The sequence below is a fragment of the Aquarana catesbeiana genome, linkage group LG04 (genome assembly GCF_042186555.1).
Source record: "Aquarana catesbeiana isolate 2022-GZ linkage group LG04, ASM4218655v1, whole genome shotgun sequence".
Lineage (NCBI taxonomy): Eukaryota > Metazoa > Chordata > Amphibia > Anura > Ranidae > Aquarana > Aquarana catesbeiana.
This window is the reverse complement of record NC_133327.1, coordinates 658022807-658031747: the sequence shown is the minus strand read 5'-3', so window position 1 is coordinate 658031747 and position 8941 is coordinate 658022807. Positions and strand designations below refer to the sequence as shown.

The 8941-nt window shown below is 45.6% G+C and overlaps 1 protein-coding gene across 2 annotated transcripts in view; it reads left to right on the top strand.

Annotated features, from left to right (window-relative positions):
- Positions 1-8465: 8465 nt before the first annotated feature.
- Positions 8466-8941, top strand: part of MCFD2 (multiple coagulation factor deficiency 2, ER cargo receptor complex subunit) — a 23334-nt gene continuing 22858 nt past the window's right edge. Inside the window, exon 1 of one of the 2 annotated variants that reach the window (XM_073628501.1) lies at positions 8466-8622. The gene's annotated coding sequence lies outside the window, so the exon portion shown is untranslated. Of the gene's footprint in view, positions 8674-8941 lie in introns of both variants that reach the window. The other variant, XM_073628502.1, reaches the window with a different exon arrangement.

Below are 8941 nucleotides of genomic sequence, written 5' to 3'. Positions count from 1 at the left end.
CAGTCGTACGAGAATTTTCGTAACTTTAGTAAACTCTTCATTTTTGATATGCAATTAGCATGCAAAAAAACGGACAATTATTCATCCAATAATCTCATCGTGTGTACCAAGCATTAGGGGAGCACATATTTAAACTGGAAGGGGGGTACACTATGTTACTTACTAATGACCCTTGCACTGTGCGTAACGTACTCCTGACCTCTGAGTTAAATACTACTGACCCCTGCACTCTTCGCTACTTACTCCTGACCCCTGCATAGTAATAAAACCTGCACCTGCATTGCATATCCCTGACCCCTGCACTGTGCGTTAGATACTACTGCACTCTGCATTACTTACTCCTGACCTCTAAACTTTGCATTGCATACTACTGATTCTTGCACTGTGCGTTACAAGCTACTGACCTCTGCACTATGCGTTACTTATTCCTGACCCCTGCATTGTGTGTTACATACTGCTGATCTCTGCGTTACTTACTACTAACCTCTGAACTCTGTGTTATATACTGACTCTTGCATTGTTACTTACTCCTGACCTCTGAACTTTGCATTACATTCAATTGACTCTTGCACTGTAGTTTACAAGCTACTGACCTCTGCACTATGCTTTACTTACTTCTGACCCCTGCACTGTGTGTTGCATACTGCTAATCTCTGCGTTACTTACTCCTGACCTCTGAGTTACATACCACTGACTCCTGCACTGTTACATACTACTGACCTCTGCACTCTACATTACTTACTACTGACCCCTTAACTCTGTGTTGCATACTATGTATGTATGGACATAGAGCTGGAGGAAGAGTCTGCAGGAACCTGGCTTTGCATCCACTGATCGCAGTTACAATGCTTTGCAGGTTAATTTGCAAAAAAATAAATAATAATAATAAATGCCACATTTTTTTCTGCGAATAAATGTGCATTTATTTTTTTTTTTACAAATGATGGACTTAGCCTTTAAGTGGCTTTCCTACTAATTTACTAAAGGAGTAGAAACTGTTCACTTACCTTATTTACCAAAGTAAATATTCCATTACCTAATAGCTTAGTAAATAAAGTACAATATGTGTTTAAAAAAGCCAATCATGTGCACGGGATTTCACATTAACAGATGACTAAAGTAAACACAGCTGCATTTCGATGGGCTCTTTCACGCTGGGGGACGGGCAACAGTAAAAGCAGGAGGCCGGACCACAGTTTTACCAACCCTCCCTTCCTTCTGTCTGCCCATTGGATTTCTAACATTACAGCCCCACAGTTATACACAGGCCACGGCTGTGGTTTCGGCTGCAGAGTTTTAGGCTGCAATCAGACTTGCTAATTTCCTAAACGTGGAGCAAAACACGCAAGAAAGTGTTTTGGAAACGCATTGCAAACACGATCCCAGGTCGCGCTTGTGGTGCCATTAATTGTTAATGGCACCCTAAGTGTGGGTAGCAGATGCTTGTTTTGCCGAACGTTTGTCGCACTACAAACTTGCCAAAACGTGCGCTGGAGCTCATTTGGGGTGTTTGTCGCTACTTTGGGGGCGTCTGCATGTGTAGGGCAGCCCATGCAAGTGAATGGGCTACCCTAGGAGTGCTGCACGTTAACGCATAAAAAACATAAAAAAAGGCGAGCGGGAACGTGTTCTCGCTAAGGTCAGGTGTGAATGGGACCTTACTGCCAGCACTGCCTGTCAAACTCACCCATTGAGAACAATGGGGGCCCACTGCAAACACCGCAAGCCTGTGGGAGACTCAGCAGGGTTTCCTGTTAATAGCGAGATGCCCCATTCAAAGCATCAAGAGGCTGAAAGTGTGCAAAGGCATTCATGGACGTTCGCATGTAATCGGGCATGCAGTGGTTACCTGAGGATGATTTGCCCTGGACGCAGGTAGTTACTGTCCAATGACATATAAATGAAAAAGGAACACAAGGGGGCGCCAGCTAAGAGCAGCATCAAGTGATGCTGCACTTAGCTGGTGCCCCCTTGTGTTACTTTTTTGTAATTTCAGAGATTTGTTCCTGTCTCAGGTGGAGCTGCCTACTGAAGTGCTATAACCTTCCTATAGGATTTTTATGAACTTTTTATGAACATTTTATGAACTACCTATGCTACACAAGCGTATCTTTACATTTACCTGGGGGGGGGGGGGGTAGAGGCCAACTCGTGTGGATGTTGCATTAGCATTTGTTTGCGCCACAATTTCAATTGTTGTTTGTGCAATGACATGTGTACGGCTATGGATATGTCAGAAACCATGAAATCAGGCCGAGACAGAAGTACAGTTAAATCACACTTGTTTAATAATAAAAGTAAAAAGAACGTAGTCAAAACATAGCCAAAGTTCAGTAACCGGAACGGATAGTCAGCCAAGCCAGAAGTCAGGGATCAATGTAGTGGAACAGCAAACAGGATCTGGAGCCAGAAGGGATGTCAGCAAAGCAAGTCTTGAACAGGATCACAGGAGAGTTTCTGTGATGTTTGACCAAGGCGAAGGCAGAGATCCTCTGGACTGGACGGTTTAAGTAGGCAGGACTGACGAGCAGGATATCATCAACAGATGAGTAACTGTGGAGAGATAGGAGCTGGCAATTAGCCGACGGCTAAGCGGCCAACTCAGAGAAGGAAGGGCTGAGCCCAGCCCTGACAGGATACCTGTGGATGGTGTCAGCCTCTCATTGTTTTGAATGAGACTTCCTATCGGCAGCTTTTCACGGGTCATAGCCGGCCACAAAGCCTTAAATGTGACAGTTTATTTTGTAGAAAGAAATATTTTTAACAATGACAATGCTGGATAGATGTCACAATAAATTGGGTAAGCTGTAAAAGCTTGCTTTCTCCTTAATATGATATACCCCGCACTCTGTACAGGTCACCCCATGGTACAAGATCTTCTCTGGTCCTTCTACAAACAGATATACCCTCCTCCGCTATTAGGTAATCAGTGTTCACTTTCTATGTAATATCACCAAATAACAAAGGTTATGTTTATTCTAGCTTCCTCCTATGTTGATAACACTCAATTAATAATTAGCTACCACAATCCAATCTTTGCTGTAATCTGATGCAAATCACCCCCACTGACGGCACCCACTGGAAAAAAATATGAAGATAATATAGATAGCCATGGAAGATGGTCTCCTAGAACCCCTGCAATTATTTTCATGGTACTCAACATTGTAACAATCTGAATATAAAATATTTGTCTCTAAACATTTGCTACCATGAATCTCACTTCCTATGGAGACTACCAAAGCTCTCTGATAGAGTCATAACTATTACTTTTAGGGCCCCAGTTTTCAGAAACCATAAAGGGCCCCCCTGTGACCCCCAAGTCAGGTCCCCCTCCATGGTGGCGGAACGCTAGGGCTCTGTTGCAAGTGCAACCTTTGCGACCCTGGTAGTTCCGCCACTGATGTCAGTAATTTTTTATTTTTGTCATTTTATTTTTTTTATATTTTTGACCATTTTATTTTATCTATTTATTTTTGCAATTTTATTTTTATTATTGTTGACAATGCTTTAGGAGGACCTGTTGGGGGGGGGGGGGGGGGGGTGGCTTTGCTGAAATATCAGGGGTCTAAACAGACCTCTGATGTTTCACCTTTGAGACAGAGAAAGGAGATTAAAGTGGAGTTCCACCTCAAAAAAGAAAAAATGAGTATTGTGCTTAAAAAAAATCATAAAAAAAATTTGGAGAAAATTTTTTTTTTTTTACTCACCTCTAAATGCCTGTTGCTAGGGGGTCCCTCGTAGTCTGCCTCCTTCGGTGCCTGGGCTGGTGACGTCACTTCCGTCGGCGCAGGAAGGGAGATCGCCTCTCTCCCCTCCCTCTTGTCAATCATCTGGGACACGTAATCGGTCCCAGATGATTACGGGGCCAGTGACAGCGCGCAGCGCGGCTCGCGCATGCGCAGTGGGTGCCCGCCTGTGAAGCCACAGCCGGGCGCCCACAGTTAAAATGCCGGCGGCGCCGAGCGGTGGGGGGGACAAGCGGGGCTTCGATCCCCCGCATCGCTGGACCCTGGGACAGGTAAGTGTCTGATTAAAAGTCAGCAGCTGAAGTATTTGTAGCTGCTGACTTTTAATTTTTTTTTTTTTTTTTTTTTATGGGCCCTCCTCTTTAAGGCCCCTTCCACGCGAGGCGGATCCGTTTCAGCGGAGTCCTCCAGCTCTGCAGGAGATCCCTCTGTTGATCTCCGCTGAGCCGGCGGATGACAGGTCTGTCTCTGCGGGGAGGGGCTTGTTGAGCGACGCTGATTACTATGGAGAGATCGAACGAAAACGGACAACATGTTCGTTTTCATCAGATTTCATCCGATCGATCGGCCAGGATGGATGGCGAACGTATCGCAATGCGTCTGATTTTAGCGGATCGGATGGCAGACACATCTCCGCTGACCAAAAATTAACCAAATATTGTTGCGCTACTATGAGAAACGTGTAAGTGGAATAGCAGCCAGCATCAACAATGTAGTGACAATGTGAACAAAATGAAAAATGATATAAATGCAGTGCTAAACACAAATTTAAATATTAGCTGCCACCATACATATTAGTGACATATATGTGACAACCAATCTTTCAACGTGATAAGGTGATAACCATATTGAAAAAAAAAAAAAAGAGGGAGGGGTAAACCTCATTGAAAAAAAATGTTCATATTCAATTAATGTCCATCAACTTTAGACAACATAAACTTTCCAGTGTCGAGGAGAGAAAGCGTGTATGGCAAGTGCACTAGAAGCACATGGGTGGTCTTCATATATTGAGGGTCCACAGATAAGAATGGGAGGAGCAAATACGCTTACCAGAAAAGGTGGACACGTTCACCATATGGCTAGGTGTCATTCAGGCTTGTGGATCCACCGATCCAGATGGATGCTTGCGGAAAAGCGTTTGCAGCGGATTCAAATGATTCCTTTTGAGGCAACCGTGGGCAGCCGAAGGGAACATCTGATGCTCAAGGTGTGGATGAGATCGTCTTCCCAGCAGATGGATGGCTGGAGAGTGTGGCTTTCACTCAGCGGGTATGGGGACATAAAAGGAAGGGGAGAGACTCCACATGGTGCAGGGATCAGTAAAATCAGGTTTATTGTAAACCAAAAAAGGTTGGACAGGTACAGGTAAAAAAAAGCAACCGAAATGGATAAAAAGGTGATCACAAGTGGGATAAAACAGCGTGGTACCGAGGGACAGATGGCTTTTAGCGACCCGGGGTCGCTAAATGAATCCATGCCCCGTGTGAGGGCCGTGTATACCCACACTGGATGCACAGGTGCTCCGTACATCCCCATGCAGCCAGTCCCTTTCATGTCCCTTGGGACGCAGCAGCTGCTCCCAAAGTAACATCCATGTGGGTACATGGCCCTGAACCTCCCCAGGTATACAAACAGCCCTCACACAGACACAGATTCATAGGGGTGTAAGAACAAGGCCTAAAAATGGGTGAAGGCCTCGGTCGAGGAACAGTGACGGCTCCTTGGCCGGTTCAGGGATCCAAACACACCTGAGTGACCAATCAATGCAGCTCCTGGGGACGCCACTTTTTTTTGGGGGGGGGGGGGGGGGGGACGAAACTTTTTATCCAGGGACACGCTCCCAAAATGAGACTGTCCCCTGAAACCAGGGAGCTCTGCTCAACACATTGCAGAATTGTTCACACATTGTCCCAACTCAGCCATTACCTCTTCACCAGTCAGCTCTATAAGTATGGAACCATTTATCATTTGTGTTATAGACTACCAATAAGGCTGGGTTTACATATGTGCCACCGCGGTTTCCAGCCAGGGGTCCGGTGCGTTCCTGGTCACAGGTTCAGGTGTGAATCAGGTCCAAATATTTGCCTGAATTCGCACATAAACTGGACCCAAACACACAGGACCCTTTTAGAATTTGCACCGTGTCCGCTCCGGATATATGTGAGCCGGCTCCATTGAGAGCCGGTCACACTCGCATGTCATGTGAATTGGATGTGGTGAAAAACCGCATCCAATTGGCACATATGTGAACCTGGCTTAAGTCTGTAAGGCCCCTTTCACACGGGCGCCTCCGTTTTGCGGAATCCGCTTGCTCAGCGGGAGATCGATCCATTGATCCCCGCTGAGCAGGCGGGTGACAGCTCCATCTCTGCTCACTGTGCTGAGAGTAGACAGAGTCCCGCTCTCCTCTATGAGGAAATTGGATGAAAACAGATCACCTGTCTGTTTTCATTCAATCATATCCAATTCGATCCGCCAGACGAAAAATAGGACCACCATCTGTCTGCATAACTCCCAACTGTTCATAGAAAGTACAGGCAGGCAACTTGACAGCTTCTCCATAGAAAATATTTATTTGAGCATTACAGTAATAACATCATCCAAAAATCCTGACACGTTTCGACCTTAGGCCTTCATCAAAAGCAATTGATGAAGGCCGAAACGCGTCAGATTTTGGATGATGTTATTGCTGTAATGCTCAAATAAATATTTTCTCTGGAGAAGCTGTCGAGTTGCCGGCCTGTACTTTCTATGGATTTTTTGTGAGCTTAATTAGCCAGAGCACCGACTACTCTACATATCAACTATACTATATAGCGGTAGAGCTTGGGTGAGTTTTTCTCATAGCTCCCAACTGTCCCTGATTTGGACCAATGTCCTTCTGTCCCTCATTCCTCCTCATTTGTCCCTAAGTATCAAAAAGTGTTTTCCAGCACTAAACCTTTCATCTGATTTCAAAATTGCTGCATTTGTAAATTCCAAAAGCCAATATAAAGGTGGTAATAGTAATAGTAGTGATTAAAAAAAAGCACTTGTGGGTTTAACCAATCTTTTTTTTTTTTTTTTTTAAATAATCGCAATAAGCGTATATTGATTGGTTTGCGCAAAACTTATAGTGTCTACAATATTGGGGATAGTTTTATGGCATTTTTATAATTTTTTTTTTTACTAGTAATGGCGGCAATCTGAAATTTTTATCGTGACTGTGACATTGCGGCGGACATATCGGACAATTTTTTGTACAATTTTCCTTTAACCACTTCAGGTCCCGCTCATAGTCAAATGACGTCCGCAGGAGGGATCTCCCATCCTGGGTGGGCGTCATGTGACGTCCTGGGCTTCCTGGCCATTTGGGGAGGGCGCGCACACGCCGCCGGTGCCCCCGCCCCCGGCACTCGTGTGCGGAATGCGCGTGCCCGGCGGGCCACGATGTCTGCTGGGCACCTGCGATTGCCCGGTAACAGAGCCGGGACGTGGATCTGTGTGTGGTAAACCAAACAGATCCATGTCCTGTCAGGGGAGAGGAGACCGATCATGTGTCCGTGTACAGAGGAACACTGATGGATCTCCTCCCCTTGTGAGTCCCCTCCCCCTCCAGTTAGAATCATTCCCTAGGAAACACATTAACCCCTTGATCGCCCCCCTAGTGTTAACCTCTTCCTTGCCAGTGACATTTAAACTGTAATCAATGCATTTTTATAGCACTGATCGCTGTATAATTGTCAGTGGTCCCAAAATGGTGTCAAAATTGTCCGATATGTCCGCCGCAATGTCACAGTCACGATAAAAAATTTCAGATCGCCGCCATTACTAGTAAAAAAAAAATTATAAAAATGCCATAAAACTATCCCCAATATTGTAGACACGATAAGTTTTGCGCAAACAAATCAATATACGCTTTTTGCGATTATTTTTACCAAAATATGTAGAAGAGTACATATTGGCCTAAACAGGAAAAATTATTTTAAAAAAAATTGGGATATTTGTTATAGCAAAAAGTAAAAAATATTGTGTTTTTTTTTTTTCAAATTTGTTGCTCTTCTTTTGTTTATAGCGCACAAAATAAAAACCACAGAGGTGATCAAATACCACCAAAAGAAAGCTCTATTTGTGGGGGGAAAAAATTATAAAAATGTAATGGGGTACAGTGTTGCATGACCGCGCAATTGTCATTCAAAGTGCGACAGCGCTGAAAACTGAAAATTGGCCTGGGCAGAAAGGGGGTGAAAATGCCCTGTATTGAAGTGGTTAACGGGGCGTGGCAAGGGGTGTGTCCTATGCCTGCATACTTTTGCTGACAGGTGTCCCTCGTTCCCATCTCAAAAAGTTGGGAGGTATGCGTCTGGATTTGGCGGACAGGATCGGATAGTGACAAGTGTCCGCTGACATCCGCTGCTCCATAGAGGAGACCGGAGGGTCCAATCAGGTCTGCCTGAAAAACTAGCAGACGGACCTGATTGGACAGCCTGTGTGAAAGGGCCCTAAGACAGAAGAATGGGTGCATGCCTGGGGCAGATGTGTTTTGCATACTATGAAACCATCAATAATTATATTAGTACAAGCCTGCCTCCTCCCATCATCACAAGAACAGAAGGGGGCCCTCAGGTCAGGCAGCTCTCATAGATGTACATCGGTGAGCTCTGCACTCCCTCCTCCCCTCTGTCATCCTTTCTACTGAGAGAGGAACACGTCTATCCAAAAACCAGGAAAAACAAAAATGCGATGCCATCATCACCGGACCCACTGCGCATGCGCCAAGTACCAGCTTTTCAGGCGAGCGAAGATGAGCGCCGATCCACGGACGTCTCCGCCGCCTTGGAAGGACCTGCTTATCGCACGGCACTCTGTCGCTCTGGTCTGGGAAGCGGTTGGAGAGGTGAGGCGAATATCAGAGTCCAGGCTGAGCCCCGGGGACCGGGACCGGGGGGTGAGTCCGGTATACCCTCCACTAGTCTGAAGTACTATTACCTCCTATCTATGGGAAGTCCCTGCTTATTACTACTGCCAGCCTGGGCTCCATTGACTCTGTACCCCCCCCAGCATGTCTCATGTTATGTATACATCTCTCTCTCTCTCTCTCTCTCTCTCTCTCTCTCTCTCTCTCTCTCTCTCTCTCTCTCTCTCTCTCTCTCTCTCTCTCTCTCTCTCATCTCTCTCTCTCTCTCTCTCTCCTCTCTCTCTCTCTCTCTCTCTCT